This window comes from Schistocerca cancellata, chromosome 1 (genome assembly GCF_023864275.1).
Source record: "Schistocerca cancellata isolate TAMUIC-IGC-003103 chromosome 1, iqSchCanc2.1, whole genome shotgun sequence".
NCBI classification, from domain to species: domain Eukaryota; kingdom Metazoa; phylum Arthropoda; class Insecta; order Orthoptera; family Acrididae; genus Schistocerca; species Schistocerca cancellata.
This window is the reverse complement of record NC_064626.1, coordinates 1,121,619,560-1,121,638,195: the sequence shown is the minus strand read 5'-3', so window position 1 is coordinate 1,121,638,195 and position 18,636 is coordinate 1,121,619,560. Positions and strand designations below refer to the sequence as shown.

Here is an 18,636-nt window from a genome sequence, read left to right as displayed (position 1 = left end):
AGGCGTGACACAATATAGTGGAGGTTACAGCTTATGAAACGAAAGTAAGATCATCTTCCTCACATTGTCCTCCCATTTCGCACATAGTTTATCCTTTGCACCAAGTGTCTCTGACAGTAAAATAGTGACATAAACATCACATATGCTTAAACATCTCATGAAAATGCCTCCTCCGAGTTTTATATAGTTCCCACAACAAACCAGAAATTGCTTCAACATTAATTTTGTAAAGGCTACTACTCTGCTGTAGGGCCTACACTGTGTTTAGCTAGTGCAGAAGCAAACAGTCCAGCAGTTAAGTAATTTACAAACCGTAGGCCCAAGTACACACCGCACATTTTAATTTGATTGTTTTCAAATGAGGGCGAAGGGTGAGGGTAATGCAATTGATGCTGGAAAGGTGTGCTGCGGAGGAAGAAGCTCTGTAACAAGTGTCTATTCTCAGTGTGGATAGCTGCTTTATTTTGTAAGAAGGTGTTGCTGTTCACTTCTCGTCATTTTAAAAATAATTGTTCAAAGATGTTCTTCATTCTCGAATGTAATTAGGTGTTAATACTGATGATGGTCAGGGATGGGTGGGGGGGGTGTAGGGTGGGGGGGGGGACTAACTAATATTTGATTGGCGTCAGGGATAATCGTCTCAGAAAGTTTGGAAACCATGGATATAGACAGTCTGATGTTGACCAATAACCGGTTAAAACCTTTCAATTCATTTTTACACGGTTCGTTGATTACTGCCGCAATAAAATAAATAGAGACGAATGTAATGAAAATGAAATGAGATGAAATCGACATGTAACAAGAGAGATGGATGCTAGATGGACCAACGGAGTTCTTTACTGGTATTTCTTGGACGAAAAGATCGAGACGACTATCTAATACAAAGTAAATTCACAACATTAGAAAAGGCCTCCTGGACAACCTAATGGAGGGTGGGTAGACGACATCAGAAAACACGCAAGGATCACCACAGATGTGTATCGCTGAAGACCGTAACGGATGGAAACCCTTTATGACTCAGCGGACGTCAAACGGAGTATTATTACGATCTACTGAGGATTAACCTCACACCTTTCAGCACACAGTGCTGCAAAACCAAAGTATAAAGATAAGTTCGTTCGTATCGGTTGCTACAGTTACGAATTTATTAAAAGATATATCCATTTTCCGCTCTGGCTGTATTACGATCACAGTCATTTACTTTACACGATCTGCTTACATCGGCAAAGTGCTTACTCATAACACGGACGTCTGCCAATTGAAATGTGTAGCTGCTATCTTAGTAGACTAGACCGATTTGCCGAGTATGGGTCATTGTTCTCGTTCGAGTCTACGACGACAGCAGTTACACTATTTTTAACTTACAGATGTACATGTTTTGATTAAGCGCTTGAAAGTGGCACATTGCCGATATCAGCAGATCGTGTGAAATAAATAACTGTTTTAGTTATGAAGTCAAGGAGGAACACGTAATTATCTTTAAAAAAATCTTTTGGCACTTGGGTCGCCGCCTGATGTCTTTCAATGGATGGTGAAAGCAATCATCTTATGGCAAGTAACCCTTCCCTGAAAAGAAATCACGGTTCCTTTTTTCTGCTTTTTTTCTGCATATGACTTACGAAGTAAAAGTCTCTAAATTATAACTGTGCGTTAGAGTGAATACTAACGGACTGAGAACCAAAGACAAATCCAATTACGAGTTTGGGAAGTGTTCGGCAGAATCCCTGACACGAAGAGCACCTCCTGCTGTTGTGGCGACGCGGCGCGCGATCCAGCGAACAGCAAGCAGTACGCTAGCGACTCTGGCGCGGCTTGTTAACAGACTGGACCTGGCCCCTCTACGTGGTCCCGCCTGTGGCGTCCCGGTCGTCATTAAGGGCGACTCCCACTCGCAGCCGAGGGAGCCGGATGAAAGCAGCGCCGCCGCTTTCAGTTGTAGAGGCAATGCGACCGCCTCGCATTCTCCTGGACGATTTGGAGGACTTCTCGAAACACATTCCGGCGTCGTCCAAAGGATATCGATCTCTGATTACCGTGGACGGGATTGCAACTACTTCATTCCCTACCGTGGAAGCCTCCGTGGCTAGCGCGTTCACACTACTGTGCTGGCGCCACTCTACGCCAGGTGGTCGTGGGTCGATTCCGCACCAAGGAAAGGGGCATCGGGTCACTTCTGGCAAGCTCACGATCAGCTCTGCGTTCGTGGGAACACATCACGTGGGGGCGACCCGTTTCTATTAGTCAACGTGAATCGTCAATTTTATCGATCTATTCTACTGCGACAGATCTCTCACGATTTGCGAAACATATTCGATTACGAACGTCAGCTGACTCGTTCCGTGTCCCAGAACAGCGTTCACATTGCGGCTGCATTGTGGTTGGCGAAATGTTTTACAGGACACAGACCAAATAACTTTAAACTAAGCCTGTTGACTATCTTTCAATCAGTTAAGCTAAAAAATTACTTATTCTCTATACGAGGTTACTTTTAGTCGCCAACAAGAACGAAAACAGAGTTAATTTACGGTAAATGTAGACAATATATACTCCCCTTGAAAGAGAAAATTATATTAGATGTAAAATACAATATGTTAGTTACAATATGTGACAGAGTAATTGGATCACAAACGCCGATTTACTACGAATTATTTTATACACTGTACAATGGTAACTTCCGAAAGTCTCAAAACTGTGCGCGATATAGACTGAAATTCGGTATAATCTTATTCTTTGCAAGCAACTGTGATTCACAAACGCAGACCTGCTACGAAATAGCTTGTCCACAATATTTGTAACTTAGCAAAAATTTCAAAAATATAGTTTTGTAAGCTTCAAAAACAAATAACCTACTTCTCACGTAGTTACACAATGAGATTAGACAAAGATTGTTTTGAACGAGAATAGGCCTACTATTCTCAAAAATTTTAAAGGAACACAAATTAGATTAAGCCTACAGTTGACAACAGCACGGCACGAGTCTATCGCAGTAGGCCGCGCGGGATTAGCCGAGCGGTCTGGGGCGCTGCAGTCATGGACTGTGCGACTGGTCCCGGCGGAGGTTCGAGTCCTCCCTCGGGCATGGGTGTGTGTGGTTGTCCTTAGGATAATTTAGGTTAAGTAGTGTGTAAGCTTAGGGACTAATGACCTTAGCAGTTAAGTCCCATAAGATTTCACACACATTTGAAACGCAAATGTTTGAAATGTCACAATGTTGATACAACCAATGAAAGATTATGCAGAACCAACGATAACAGTAAAATATGCAAATCACCAATTTAAAATCGGCTCACGAATCTGGCACATGCGGTTTCACACAAACGACAATTGCGAAGTCGGCTTTAACATACAAACAAATGTTTGAATTGCACAAATTTTTTACTTAATTGGTTCTGTGACAACGTCTACACGGCGTGCCGAAGATGAACACTGCTGCGTCAGATTCTTTTAGCCAAAATCGCAAAAATGTGCAGCACCATCAAAGCACTTCTTCTGCCTGGAGCAGCTAATAGCCTTTTAGTTAGAGAGAAAGGAAAGCGAGATCGGCGATAACTTACAGCTTTTCCAGCGGGTCTTCCGTCAACAGTAATGTTTATCTGGACGTTTAACACGAGTTTGCTGTGCCAGGAAGTAGACTGTGAGAGATGGTGGCCGCCACGATCGCCCTACGGGATTTCGTAAAGGGTCAGATGTACCGAACCGAGTATATAGACTTAAGGCACGCTTTCACAAACCATATGGACATGTCGCCGTGCCGTTCCTGGAGCGCATATGGCTTACCAACTAAACATTAACAAGAACATCCATTTTGAAGTTAGCTTTGACCATTAATTAACTTTATCAAGACCTTACGCTGTCGACAGGCGTTGATATACAACAACGCGGACAGTTGAAAACGTGTGCCCCGACCGGGACACGAACCCGGGATTTCCTGTTTACATGGTAGACGTTCTATCCATCTGAGCCACGGAGGGCACAGAGGATAGTGCGACTGCAGGGACTGATCCCTTGCGCGCACCCCCGTGAGATCCACATTCCCAACTGAATGTCCACGCGCTACATTCGTAGTGCTCCTGCCCATTACACTGATTACTCGCGGCAGACAATCTTACCGAGTCCTGTGGTGCACTACGAATGTAGTGTGTGGACATTCAGTTGGGAATGTGGGTCTCACGGGGAGCGTGCAAGGGATCAGTCCCTGCAGGCGCACTAGCCTCAGTGCCCAAGGTGGCTCAGATGGATAGTGTGTGTGTCATGTAAACAGGAAATCCCGGGTTCGGGTCCCGGTAGGGGCACACATTTTCAACTGTCCCCGTTGATGTACATCAACGCCAGACGACAGCGTAAGGTCTTGATTTAATTATCATTTCATTCTAGAGCGCTGCATGGTCACCGATGGTATTTGTTCTTTCGGACATATCCGAAAGAACAGATACCGTCTTCATATATTATCATTGTTAGGTCTTTAACTCTGGTGCTATATATTCCGGCTTTTACTATCACTGTTGGTACACGTATCTCATATCCTCACTTTAGCTGTTTGATATTGAGTCAAGTGAAATGGTATGTTTACTTTCCGTTTAGAATGAACACGCCACCACATGATGAATACATCGCTTTCCGTTTCGTTCAGTTCCGTTGACGCCCAGAGTGAATCGACGTTTAGGAGGTGAGTAAGCGCCGGAACGGAACACGACAGTTGGGAAGAGACAGAAGTTGTCATAACGCCGTACTTCCCTCCCCTCCCACGGGTTGCGTTATGAGCGACCACGGGGAGATACCACTGTGACTATCGTCTTCATGTTGAATGCAGAGCTGCACTTCAATCACGTATGGTTACCCCTGAGCGTAATGAAAGCTGCTGATTCTTATCTCAGCTTACTCCATCTACACAAGAAGGAGCAGGAAATTTCACGTACACATCCATATCAGCAGCTGCAAACTTTTCTGGCTTTTGGGCCCACAACACCCTACCCGTAGTTTCGTTCACAGTTTGGTTGAGACTTTATTAGCTGATGTATGATGTAATTAAAAAAACAACTTCCAGTAACATTAGAATAACGATATTCGGGTGAAGCACTTCGCGCATGATCGACTCCTGCCAAATACGCGAGCCGCCCGTGTTGACTCTTTCAGTTGGGTACGAACAGGCGTACACGTACGTCAGTAAAGGACATTTCGGCACAGAGGCCACACGATTAGGATTGTGTATGTTCACTGTTTATATGGTGATTCCGAGACGACGTAACAAACTTTCAGGAATGATGCAGAAGGGACTCTGGTCGGAAAATGACCGAGTCGAAAGTTATAAGTGAAAATAGTTCTGATACTGCAAGCTCTTTGCTTTCCATATTTTGGGAGGAGGTAGTGTGGACCAAAACAAGAAAAAACAGTCCAGTAAACTTGGGCTCTAAGGTGCATACCTTAAAAGCTATGACCACTTTTTCACCTTTGCAACTGTGAAACACATCTCCTCTACTATACAAGTGCCCATAGCTCTTAAGGTATGTATTTTACAGCCCGTATTTACCGCATATTTCTTTCTTGTTTTGGTCCAGACTACCTCGTCCCAAAATATAGAAAGCAAAGACTTTCAGTAAAAATGGTTCTGAGCACTATGGGACTTAACATCTGAGCCGGCCGGTGTGGCCGTGCGGCTAAAGGCGCTTCAGTCTGGAACCGCGTGACCGCTACGGTCGCAGGTTCGAATCCTGCCTCGGGCATGGATGTGTGTGATGTCCTTAGGTTAGTTAGGTTTAATTAGTTCTAAGTTCTAGGCGACTGATGACCTTAGAAGTTAAGTCGCATAGTGCTCAGAGCCATTTTGAACTTAACATCTGAGGTCATCAGTCCCCTAGACTCAGAACTACTTAAACCTAACTAGCCTGAGGACATCACACAGATCCATGCCCGAGGCAGGATTCGAACCTGCGACCGAAGCAGCAGCGCGGTTCCGGACTGAAGCGCCTAGAACCGCTCGGCCGCAACGGCCGGTTGATCTTGCAGTAGAAGAGCTACACAGCCAGAGGCATCAGAACGTTTTCGCTCATAACTTCAGACCCTGTTTTTCCCGGACCAATGCCCCTTACCTCAAATTGACACATTTACCCTTCTCCATCATTCCTGAGAGTTTCTAACATCTTCAAGGGATCACCCTGTAGAACGATCTTAAAAATTGTTCAAATGGCTCTGAGCACTATGCGACTTAACTTCCGAGGTCACCAGTCGCCTAGAACTTAGAACTAATTAAACCTAACTAACCTAAGGACATCACACACATCCATGCCCGAGGCAGGTTTCGAACCTGCGACCGTAGCGGTCACGCGGTTCCAGACTGAAGCGTCTTTAACCGCACGGCCACACCGGCCGGCAGAACGATCTTAAATAACAGCGTCGCTGCATGGCAATACAGAGAAGATCGGACAATGTGTAAATTGACTGTGAATATAATTTCTGCAGTATATTCAATGTACTAGAATAATAAGAGTTGGAGGTATGAATTGTGGTACGTGTTACTTTGTAGGTGTAAGTGTATATAATGTTATGTTAGCAGTTTGTGCCCTTGTCTGTTACGAGATTCGTGTGGTAATTACAGGAAAGTCTGTTGTAGCCCTGACTGAAATTAGACTGATTATTTCGCAGCGTTGAGAGCGTTAGTCAACTTACTAGTAAATTTCACAGGTTCACCTCAAGAAGAAAGTGCTCGTGGTCTAATTGCTACGTCTGCACAGGGACAAGGACACCTTTACAAGACGGCAAGTACAGAATTCGGTGTTCTGCCTTGACGCGGTAGAGTAGATATAGGCCCCCGCATATCCTACATTTTCAGTACAAATGGGAACAATTACATGTTATCTATCTGTGGTAACACAGAGGAGGGAATGAATGAATGTTCAGAGCGTGTGATGCGCTGTACACTGACTGTATTAGTCACATTCAATTGCTTCGAGTGTTTAGTTCATTCCGGAACTTCAGTCATGTCACTCATTTTATCGCCGCGTAGTGCTGAAGTAACGACCAATACCCACAATTGTAAGGGAAGGCAATTGCTGCGCTCTTTGTTAAAGTGACCTATCACGAGCATTTGTCTGAAGTACCGTTAATGTTCATACAAATCATAAAAAGCACTCTAGACAAATACGTATGAAGAAAGGCAATAAAAACAGAAAATTTCCTCCTGACTGAATGGTCTCCGTCGGAGAATTTTTAAAAAAAAGTGTTCTTTCATGGACACTTGCAGTAATTTCGCGCTGTGACTGTGTGAAGGCCATTTTCGGATTCCGAGAATGTCACAAAAACAGAGATTGTTAAGAAAACCACATATGAGAGACGGATCACGGACATCTGTTCCCAGTCGCTCGCTTTGTCCGTAAAGGTCAAATGTGTTGTTCATTTTCTATACTAATGACCTTGTAGACAATGTTAATGGTGTAAAAGACTGGCATCTTGCTTTAAGTATTTAGAAATGTACAATATTTTACGTCACAAAACGAAACAAATGTAATATCCTCTGACTACAATATCATCGAATCACAGCAGGAATCGACCAACCCATACAAATAGCTAGGTATAGCAATTCGTAGGGATATGAAATGGAATCATCATATAGGCTGGTGGCCGACCAGTTATTTGGGAGAATACTAGGACAATGCAATCAGTCTGCAAAGGAGATTGCATACAAAACGCCCGCACGGTCCATCTTAAAATGTTACTCAAGCATATGGGATTCTTACAAAATAGGACTGACAGGAGATATTGTACGTTTATACAAAAGGGCAGCAAGAATGGTCAATGGGAAAATGACAGGGAAATAATGAAAGAACAGTACTGGCAAACACTTAAAAATGGAGGCACACTATTGTGAGAAATATTTGTCTTGTAAATTACTGACAGTTATTCAAGTTTTTGGCTGACATATACGTTTCATCTCATCTGTTCATATGCTCGAGCCGCACTATAATTTCACTTACAAAACATATGCGCGATTTCATGTTTCACTATTTTCATGTTCTTTGCTAATTGCTGAGGTTCAGAATTAGTCTTCTCCCACTAGTCGCACACATTTGACCGGAAACAGTGATTGAAAGTCGTAACTACTGCGTGTTCACTTTACGTCTCTTCCTGTTTGCTTTGTTTACGTGCATGTTAAAAACCAACGAAGTGTATGCTGAAAACTGTTCATTTGTGTGTGTGTGTGTGTGTGTGTGTGTGTGTGTGTGCGCGCGCGCGCCCGCGCGCGCTTTAGGGACAGAGAGAGAGAGAGAGAGAGAGAGAGAGAGAGAGAGAGAGAGAGAACAGAAATGAACAGACGTTAGTTTTTAGCATATACTTCCGTTTGGTTGGCAAGATGTACGTAAACAAACTAAACAGGAAGAGACGTAAAATGAACACACAGTAGTTACGACTTTAAATCACGGTTTTCGGTTAAATATCTACAATTAGTGACAGATGACTAACATGTTTGGTAAGTGAAGTTTATTTATGGTTGTTGCGGATGATGGCCACGCAAACGGACTTGTTACTTAGAGAAAGAATACTTACACAAGTTTAAAAAAAAATGGCTCTGAGCACTATGGGACTTAACATCTGAGGTAATCAGTCCCCTAGAACTACTTAAACCTAACTAACCTAAGGACATCACACACATCCATGCCCGAGCCAGAATTCGAACCGACAGTAAAGTTTCAAGAACCAGCTTTAAAAGATGTATCTAGGAATATACTTCAATCCCATACATACCGCTCCCAAATTCATCGCAAAGCCAAGATCGGAAGGAATACAGCGTTAACAGAGGCAGTTAAAAAATCACTCTTTCCGCGTTCCATACTGAATTGAACGAGACGTAGCCCCAATACTGTACAGTGGGAAGTACCATCTGCCCGGAACTTCAACTGGTTTGCAGAGCATAGATATAGAGGTAGATGTGAGGGCACATCGCGAGCCATAATTCATCAGCGCATCAAAAATAAAAACAAAATTTAAATACTCATTAGTTCCGCCAACAACATGATAAGAACTATTTGGATTATAGTAAGAATGAGATAAGGAAAAGAGAAAAGGAAAATTATGAAATTAAAAAATGGGAACATTTTCGATTAGTCTTTAACGTGACACGTGTCACGTGATATCTAATGACACTATGGACCGGCAATACACCCGTGGACTGTTCGAGGAAACAAATCGCCGGGAGAAATGGAAGAATCACAACAATTTTAACAGTTCCTTAATACATAGCCTATAGTTCGCAAGAAAAGCATTCCACAAATATTTTGATGAGGTATTTAAACTCCCGATAAACTACCTACTAGTATTAGTCGACGTATGCAAAAAACTAAGGCCGCTGCTAAACTTCGCCATTCTTCTTTCGTAGCAGAAGGTTGCGATACAGTGGCGTTCGAGATACTGGTTGCAACTGCCTGGTAAACTGATCTTGTGTAGCGGGATCGAAGAGAACAACCGATCGAAGAAGACAGTGTTGCCCAGATAACCAGCGTTACAAATATATCGGTCGTCTGTGGAGCCCTTTACACTCTATCACTACAAAGCAGAGTGGAGGGAAACAGAAAAAAAAATGAAAAGGCAACTCGTACATTCGTAACGAAGGTCAACCGCTAAGTCGAAAATACGGATCACGAAGAAAGATCTATTACAAAACACTAAAAGGTTCTAACCTTCTGTAAAAGCAATAGATATGTCCAAGGATTCCATAAAATTTGTCGAACTATTAAACACAACACATAAAAGTGAATCCACAGATAATAATCTATCAACCGTAGCACAATTTGACAGTTATCATATTCGCAAACGGATATTGGAGTAACTACTCCAAAAAAGGATTATGACAACTGTGAGCGAGCAAAGCATCAGGCTCTGTCGGAGTTCTATTTACGTTCTGCATTGAAAACGCTGCGGTTTAGACCTTTTCCTAGTTCTTATACACTGAAGAGCCAAAGAAACTGGTACACCTGCCTAATGTCGTGTAGGGCCCCCGCGAGCACGCAGAAGTGCCACAACACGACGTGGCGTGGACTCGACTAATGTCTGAGGTAGTGCTGTAGGGAATTGACACCATGAATCCTGCAGCGCTGTCCATAAATCCGCATGAGTACGAGGCGGTGGAGATCTCTTCCGAACAGTACGTTGCAAGGCATCCCAGATAAGCTCAATAATCTTTATGTCTGGGGAGTTTGGCGGCCAGTGGACGTGTTTAAACTCAGAAGAGTGTTCCTGAAGCCACTCTGTAGCAATTCTGGACGTGTGGGGTGTCTCATTGCCCTGCTGGAACTGCCCAAGTCGGTTGAAATGTACAATCGACATGAATGGACGCAGGTAATCAGGCAGGATGCTTACGTACGGGTCACCTGCCAGAGTCGTATCTGGAGCATCAGGGGGTCCTATATCACTCCAACTGCACATGCCCCACACCATCACAGAGTCGCCACCAGCCTGAACAGTCTCCAGCTGACATGCAGGTTCCGTGGATTCATGAGGTTTTCTCCCTACCGGAACACGTCCATACGCTCGATACAATTTGAAACGAGACTGGTCCGACCAGGCAACATGTCTGCAGCTATCAACAGTTCAATGTCGGTACTGACGGGCCCTGGCGAGGCACAAAGCTTTGTGTCGTGCGCTCAACAAGGGTACAAGAGTGGAACTTCAGCTCCGAAAGCCCATATCAATGATGTTTCGTTGTTTGGTTCGCACGCTGAAACTTGTTGATGGCCCAGCACTGAAATATACAGCAATTTGCGGAAGTGTTGCGCTTCGGAGATTGGCTGGCTCTGAGCACCATGGGACTTAACATTTGAAGTCATCAGTCCCCTAGACCTTAGAACTACTTAAACCTAACTAACCTAATGACATCACACACATCCATGCCCGAGGCAGGATTCGAACTTGCGACCATAGTAGTCGCGCGGTTCCAGACTGAAGCGCCTAGAACCGCTCGGCCACCTCGGCCGGCACTTCGGAGATTCCAGATATTTACAGTACACTCGTGAAATGGTCGTTCGGGAAAATCCCTACTTCATGCTGCCTTGGATATGCTGTGTCCCATAGCTCGTGCGCCGACTATAACACCACGTTCAGACACACTTAAATCTCAATAACCTGCCGTTGTAGCACCAATAATCGATCTAACAACTGCACCAGGCACTTGTTGTCTTCTGTAGGTGTTGTCGACCGCAGCGCCGTATTCTGCGTTTTTACATATCTCTGTATTTGTATACGCATGGCTATACCAGTTTCTTTGGCGCTTCAGTGTATATCAGAATATCTTGAGCAGCGAGTAATTTCGTGTGAATAAAAATAAGTGACGTCACTCCCGTTTACAATAAGGGTAAAACATCAATTGCACAGAATTACCCCTTGCAGGATCCCAGAGTGTATTTTAAGCTACAACATTATGACGTTCCTGGAGGGAAACAAAGCCTGTGCCACAAAATCACCACCGCTTCCAAAAGAAACACTAGTGTGAATAGGAGCTCGCGTGTGAACAGGCTTTTTCCGTCTTTCTAGACATTACGAAGGCATCCGTTACTGTACCGCATTGTTCCTTATAATTAAGGCTCGATCATAAGGAATATCTTTACAGGTGCGCGACTGGATCGAAGAATTTTACTAACAAGCTCCATTAAAAGAAACTAGCATCGGCTGTCCTCGAATGAACAGTAAAACGACGGCTATTGCAATCGATAAACATAAAATATTCATCACTACAATCAGACTGCCTTACACACTGAAAGAACTTAACTGCTTGGTAATGTCTAGGGCGATAGCTGAGAGATCGCCGTATTAACGACCTAATAGCATTCGCTCGCACGGTTACAATACGAACACGCACAGTTAAGAATTTACGCGATTATCAGAGCGATGACGTAAAACACACTCTTCCCGTTGGTCGACAGCGACGTCGTTGCGCCAGGAAGAGCATCCGCCAACGGGAAGAAGCGACAAATCCCCGATGAGCAGAGACTCAGCGTGGGGTTCTGCAAAGCGGCATTAAAGAAAAAATATGCCAAACTCTTACACATCTAGAAGCGACGCAGGAGATCACACAGTTCTGCGAAGACAGATCTTGTTTCATTTCGTGTTACCGCCACTCCCTTGCGATGTCGACATATCATAGCGTCTTTTACGCGTCGTGATAGCTGAATTCAGAAATTGCCAAATACATCTCTTTTGAATCTATGCTCATCAAGAGGAAAAATGCACACTTGTTCACATGCTGCAAAAGGCATACAATTCGTGCAAGTTTCCTAGTTAGTTATCTGCATATTTCATGGATCGTAAACGTGAACTCTGGCTATGATGTGACTGATACTGGAAACAATACTTCATAATAGAGTAAATGTACATTGTGATGTGGCTGCCACTACCCCTGAGTTTTTGAAGCTTTTTTAACAAGTCTGATAATGGACCTGCTGGAACGTAGTGGATGCAAAGTGACCCGCATTACAGAATGTCATCTTCATAAAAACTGCTGTTAATGGAAATTTATTTTGTGAATAAAGAGAAGTGAAGTACTGCCCAGCTATTTGTACCGCAAATATATTTTTGCCCCGGAAATAAGTACCACAACTAGATTTTTATTTTTATTTTGGCAACTATTTTCGGGGCAGCGAACAACGAAATAAAAAAAAATAGCTGCTGAATTATTGATTACGGTGAAAAATACTGTATCAGCTACGGACCTGTACAAAAACGTTACAAAATCTCCGAATAAAATAACGCAGATGATCATATAACATTTATGACGGAGATGTTCACGATTTTCCCTCTAACCAACTGTTCCTACTGTTATCTCGGGGCCGGTCGTTGTGGCCGAGCGGTTGTAGGCGCTTCAGTGTGGAACTGCGCGACCGCTGCGGTTGCAGGTTCGAATCCTGCCTCGGGCATGGATGTTGTGATGTCCTTAGGTTAGTTAGGTTTAAGTAGTTCTAAGTTCTAGGGGACTGATGACTTTAGAGCCATTTGAACCATTTTTTGTTATCCAGGGTGACCATAATTAAAGTTGAAGTTTCAAAACACTGTAGAAAGGCAATCACTGCTGTGAATGACGTCAAATTTGAATTTAATTTTGAACTGCCGCAGGGAAAAAGCCATAGAAAAAAAAATGTTACTAGCAGATGGCACTGTAAGCATCTTAGCGTAAACAGGGTCGGCTACAAACGACAGATGAATCGCAGTACGACGGCTATGGCTTGAGCTGCACAAGTTCCATAGTCAACAGTTGTGACACTTTTAGTTAGATAGGCCCATCCATCATAGCAAGGTCGTACCACATCCGTGTGGAAAAATCTCTTTGTAACTGACCCGAGGCCAAACACCGAATAAAAAGCAAAGTGATATCGGGTTTTAATTACCTTGGGGCCAAAAACCGCATAAAAGGCAAAATAACATTGGTTTCTAATTGTTGTTGAGAGCTTCAATTTGTAATGGCGTGCTTGCATGATGACCACGTTAGTTTGAAATTAGTTGCGGAAAAATTAACATAATAAATTGCAGTTGCTGCGTATTAAAGAAAAAAACTTTTTGAACTTTTAAAAAAGCTGCAGAATACGAAGTATAAAAATTATCCCATGCGAAGACAGATAACATACTGAGTAATTCAGATAGAACGTGCTATATTCGGGAAGTGAGTGTTTTATGATTTCATTGCTAAAAGTGGCCACATTTTCGTTGTCCTCCTTCCTCCTTGTTACCGAAACATTTTATTTATAAAACAGAAAAAGGGCAGCAGGCACAGTGCATAGGAATAATAAAAAATAATGCATATACCTAATGACCTAGCCAGTAGTGTAACAATTAGTGTTGTCCAAATAAAGGAAAGTTGCGTAATCACTGGTTAACCCTCAAGTCCTAATAAGGTACGAAAAGCACTGGTATGGAAATTTACTCCAGGCGTACCTCTTTTTCTCTCTGTGGCACTTCTACAGTAACTCCAAGGCCCTTTTTTCAGTCGTTTCTAAGCAGTCTTGTGCTTAGTGTAAACATTGCAACTGCTTGAAATAATACGAGATTGTTCAGTAGGGACTTTCCAAAATAAAACCACATATAAAGTTATTCAGATGGTTTACAGAATTAGCTGAAGTTTGATTTCAAAGCAAAAAGCACCACGTTTGGCTAATGAAGTGATTTAATACTAAACCCGACCACCAGGAACGGCAGAGTAGTAGTAGTTCAAAATGGCTTCTTTGATGTGAAATGTACTAATATTGCATTTTCGTTTCATCAGTCGACAATGACGGCATAGTATGCCGGGTTGTTGAGAGCTGCCCCAAGTATAAAATACAGTTACTCCTGGTGTCAACACTTCGTTGTGAATATCTCTGTAAGACGTACCAAACATTCACCCGTTACTTCTACTTCCCAATTACCTGTGTCGTACGTTCCCTGCGGAGCGTAGTATTTAAATAAATCCATGTGACTCATTTGACTGACACACCATACTATATGTACACTTCTGTGTGTGTCGCACGAAAACTGCCTTTGAAGTCCTACGAACTGCAATAAATTAATTATTTACATGGCTCTTGCATGTGTCGTCATTCCCTTTAACGTAAAAAAAGTGCATACAAAGAGTATCGCTAATAGCTACATCTCGAATGAGTAAACATGAGCTCGCTAAAAACTGAAGAACCAGGATCAATGAAAATTAAGTGCTTCTTTGGCGATAGCGCCTGTACCGCTATTTTCACGTAGGAGTCGGTTAGTGAATAGGCTTCAGAAACTTGTCATTCAGTAGCCAGATGGATACAGCCACGAGTCACACTTTGATTAGACGTTAAGTAACCATTTGCCTAAGAATTCCTTGTTAAGTCCAGTCAGTGCAACAGATGTTACGGGTAAAGTATAAGGGCTGTGTCCCTTGTACCAATCTCACTACCGCCAACGGCCTTGCCACGTTGGTAAAACCTGTTCCCGCCTGGTCACCGAAGTTAAGAAACGTTGAGCTCGGTTAGTACTTGGATGGGTGACCGTTCGGGGAAATCCAGGTGCCGTTGGCTGAAAGACACGCAAGTCTCTGAAGTGGCGCCCAATTGAGAGGCCTGCAGCACAATGTTGTGCCACACGACATCATTTTTACCTCACTGCCATTTTTCCCCCTTGAACATCTTCATTTAACATCGAATCATTTCTCCACCCTTTGGAAATCTTAAGAGATGACGAATCGAATAAGAAGTACAGTGGCGGAAGACGCATCAGAAGTAACTGCTTAAGTTTGGCACAAACTGAGTTCCGTTTCCTAGTAAATTTAAGTTTTACTTAAACAAAGAAGTGATTTACTAGGCACGGTTCTACTGGACGTGGTATGTCGTGGGGTTCCTCTGACTTTTGAACCGGATACAGGGACCTTGAGTTTGACGTGGCCACAGAATCACTACGCAAACTGGTATTTCTCCCATCAAAAAATCATTGTCGGAGATGAAAGAAGCGATAGGTAACAATAAAAATCTTAGGACTGACAGGGGATTGAACCCCAGACCTTTAGACCCGTAGATTGGAACTTGCAGATATCATAATGATTCAGAGGAAACTACCTCACAAAAATATTCCTTGGTTAGTGTTTACACGCCACCTCACCTGATTCTGTATGTTACCTGAATAATTTTTTGTACGCTTTTAGACACTAGTGTCCTAAAGGAAAATCCAGCACATGACATTTATTATAGGAGATGTAGTATTAGCACTTCAGCGAATATGGCACGTTCTTCCTGAGTCGTCCACTGCGTGTGTAGAATGTGTGCACTATATTCCATAAAGCACAATATAGGAAAGTGATCACGAAACAGAAGCACCACACGGATCTCGGTCAGAGGCGGCGGATAGCGGCGGATAGCGGCGGAGTCGCACCTGCTCGCTGAGGGCGGTGGGCCAGGACAGCGAGAGGAACCTGTTGCGGCGGCGGCGGCGCTGCAGGTGGAGGTGCGGGGGCGGAGGCGCCGCCCCCGGGCGCGGCACGTGCTTCAGCATGCCCATGGCGCGCCCGACTGCAGGCGGACTCTGTATCGGCAGGCGGACCAGCACTTCCTCAGGATGCGGCGCCCGATACGGCCGCAGGAAGCCAGCTGCTCGTCTGTCCGCTGACGCTGACGTAGCGCCCGCCTCCGACCGGCGGGAGCGGAGGCAGTTTCAAGGATCCCGCGCGTTCTGTTTCCTGGCAAGCGGCCGCACACTGAACTGGTCGTCCGACAGGAGAACTTGCAGAAGATGGGCGATCAAGTTCAGTAAAGTGATAAAGCAGGACACGAAACTGGAGCAATATGAATTTACGAACAATGGGCCACAGTCAAATTGGGCCACAGTCAAATGGGACAGGATCAAAAGGGGCAACACGAAATGGGCCATGGTCGAATGGGGCAACTGCAAAACAGCTATGAATGTAAGAGCTCATGTTTTCGATGCACCCACGCTACAGAATTAAAAACACTGGCTGTTTGGGTATAGAGTCTTCCCACTGATGTGGCGAGGAGAATAGGTGCCACATCAGTAGCATCGCGTGAGATCTAGGCATCAGTTTGAAACTCAAACGCAGGATATATAAAACGCACGATGTCAGCATATTTGATCGTGGTCAGATGACCTGTGGGACAAATACTCTGAGGTCATGCAGGAACTGAATAAAGGGTGTATGTAAGTTGGAGTTCCTCAATTCGGAGAAAACCGCAGTTGGGATTTCCGAGTAAACTACCAAGGGCAACAACGTGTTGTTCACGGGAGTCACAGTCGAATATCACGGTTTGTAACAAAGGATAGACAGTTCAAAGAGCAGAAAACAACAACCACTGTATGTAGCCATTCCTGTAGGGTGAAAAGCAACCAGCCCTTATCACACGTCAATGAAAACATGGACTGCAGCAGATGATCAGAAATTTCGTCAACGGACGCTCGATGACGAGTCACAGTCCACTTTGGCGAGTGGTGGAGGAATTCTCGTGTGGGCAACGTTTACAATCTGACTCTGACAGTCTGCCACCGTCTCTCACAGACGAACAGCAGAAGAACCTGGCCGGGACTCATATGCTCTTATCTTCGTTAACAGTCAGCAATGAGACGCTGTGTCAAACGCTCTCTAGGTATCCAGGAGTATGGAACCTGCTTGTTGTTCTTCATCCATGGTTCACAGAATATCACCGAGAAAGGGGCACGATGAGTTACGCACGAAGGATGCTGTCTAAATTCGTGTTGATTTATGGACAGAAGCTCTTCCTTATCAAGAAAATTTATTATATTTTAACTGAATGTTCAAAAATTCTGCAACAAACCAAAAAGTTTTTTTCTTTTTCTTTGTAATTTTCCGGTCCTTTCTCTTATCCTTCTTATATATACGCGTCATCTGCACTTCCTTTCCCGTGTCTTGGAAATTTGCGCTGGGCAAGAGATTGTCGATGCTGTCGGGATAATATACCATTGCCACACCTAGGCGTGGGGGAGGGGCAACAAGTAGTGATACGTAAAATTATTCGACAAAGGGCGAATCCAAAGTTTTCGGCGTCGTTAGCCTCATTGGTGGCAGTACCGATCGTTTCATATCTGGAAAAAATTGCTCGTAGAGTTCGAAAACCTCAGCACTCTGTGCCTGAGGGTGGGGGTATGAGGGGTGACACAAAGGCATAACTCAGGAAAGCCTGGAGCAATTTAACCCAAATTTGGTTTATACACGACTTACTATTTGTACAAAAATACTGTGGGAGTAAGATTCCCCTGGTATCCCTAGGGCTGGGGATAGAGGTGAGAGGGAGTGACATGTAAAAATGTTAGAATACAATTTTTGTTGGTATTTCTTTCCTGCGTTTAACTGAATTGGTTCGAATGGTTCAAATGGCTCTGAGCACTATGGGACTTAACATCTGAGGTCATCAGTCCCCTAGAACTTAGAACTACTTAAACCTAACTAACCTAAGGACATCACACACATCCATGCCCGAGGCATGATTCGAACCTGCGACCGTAGCAGTCGTGCGGTTCCGGAGTACAGCGCCTAGAACCGCATGGCCACCACGGCCGGCTTAACTGAACTGGATTACTTTAGAAGTACGAGGCGCAATCTGTCTCTTATTCTTGTTGTGTATTGTGTCAACAAGGTATTGGGAATCAGCACTACAGCGAGCCGATAATTTTGTCAACGCACGTCTGAACAGCACAGATTCATCTAATGATGTAAGGCGAAATTCGCTACAGATACAGATTAAAAATGTGTCATATATGTTAAGTACATGCGAAATACATATACGTGTGTGCGAAATGTATGCAACATGCACGTACACTGGCGAAGCCGCGGGGAAAAGGCCATTGTAAATTAAAAGTAGTAATATAGTAAATCGGAGTAGAAATTAACAATTATCTTAGTGATTGATCATGGGCTCAGCCTTGGCGCCCAGCCGCTGTCGCCACACACCCGAGGAGCGCGGTGCTTCCACTGCACCCGCAGGTAGTGCCACCTCAGAACGTAAGAGCGCACGCTTCCGTGGGCGGAGACCATTTCATATAGATTTAGAATAGAAGCACTGATGAAGACTGCCTGCAATGGCTATCGGAAAGTCGATAGTTTCATCAGATATGAAGCTATTAGACACCCAGCAATATTTTTACTGAAATCGATACGGTACGTCCGAGAGACATACTTTGTGCGTT

The 18,636-nt window shown here is 44.0% G+C and overlaps 1 protein-coding gene and 1 pseudogene across 10 annotated transcripts in view; one reads left to right on the top strand and one right to left on the bottom strand.

Moving 5' to 3' along the window:
- LOC126092365 (rap guanine nucleotide exchange factor 2) overlaps positions 1-18,636 on the bottom strand; it is a 318,859-nt gene that overhangs the window by 176,707 nt on the left and 123,516 nt on the right. The gene's annotated exons all lie outside the window — the stretch shown is intronic.
- Positions 14,889-15,008, top strand: LOC126105131 (5S ribosomal RNA; annotated as a pseudogene).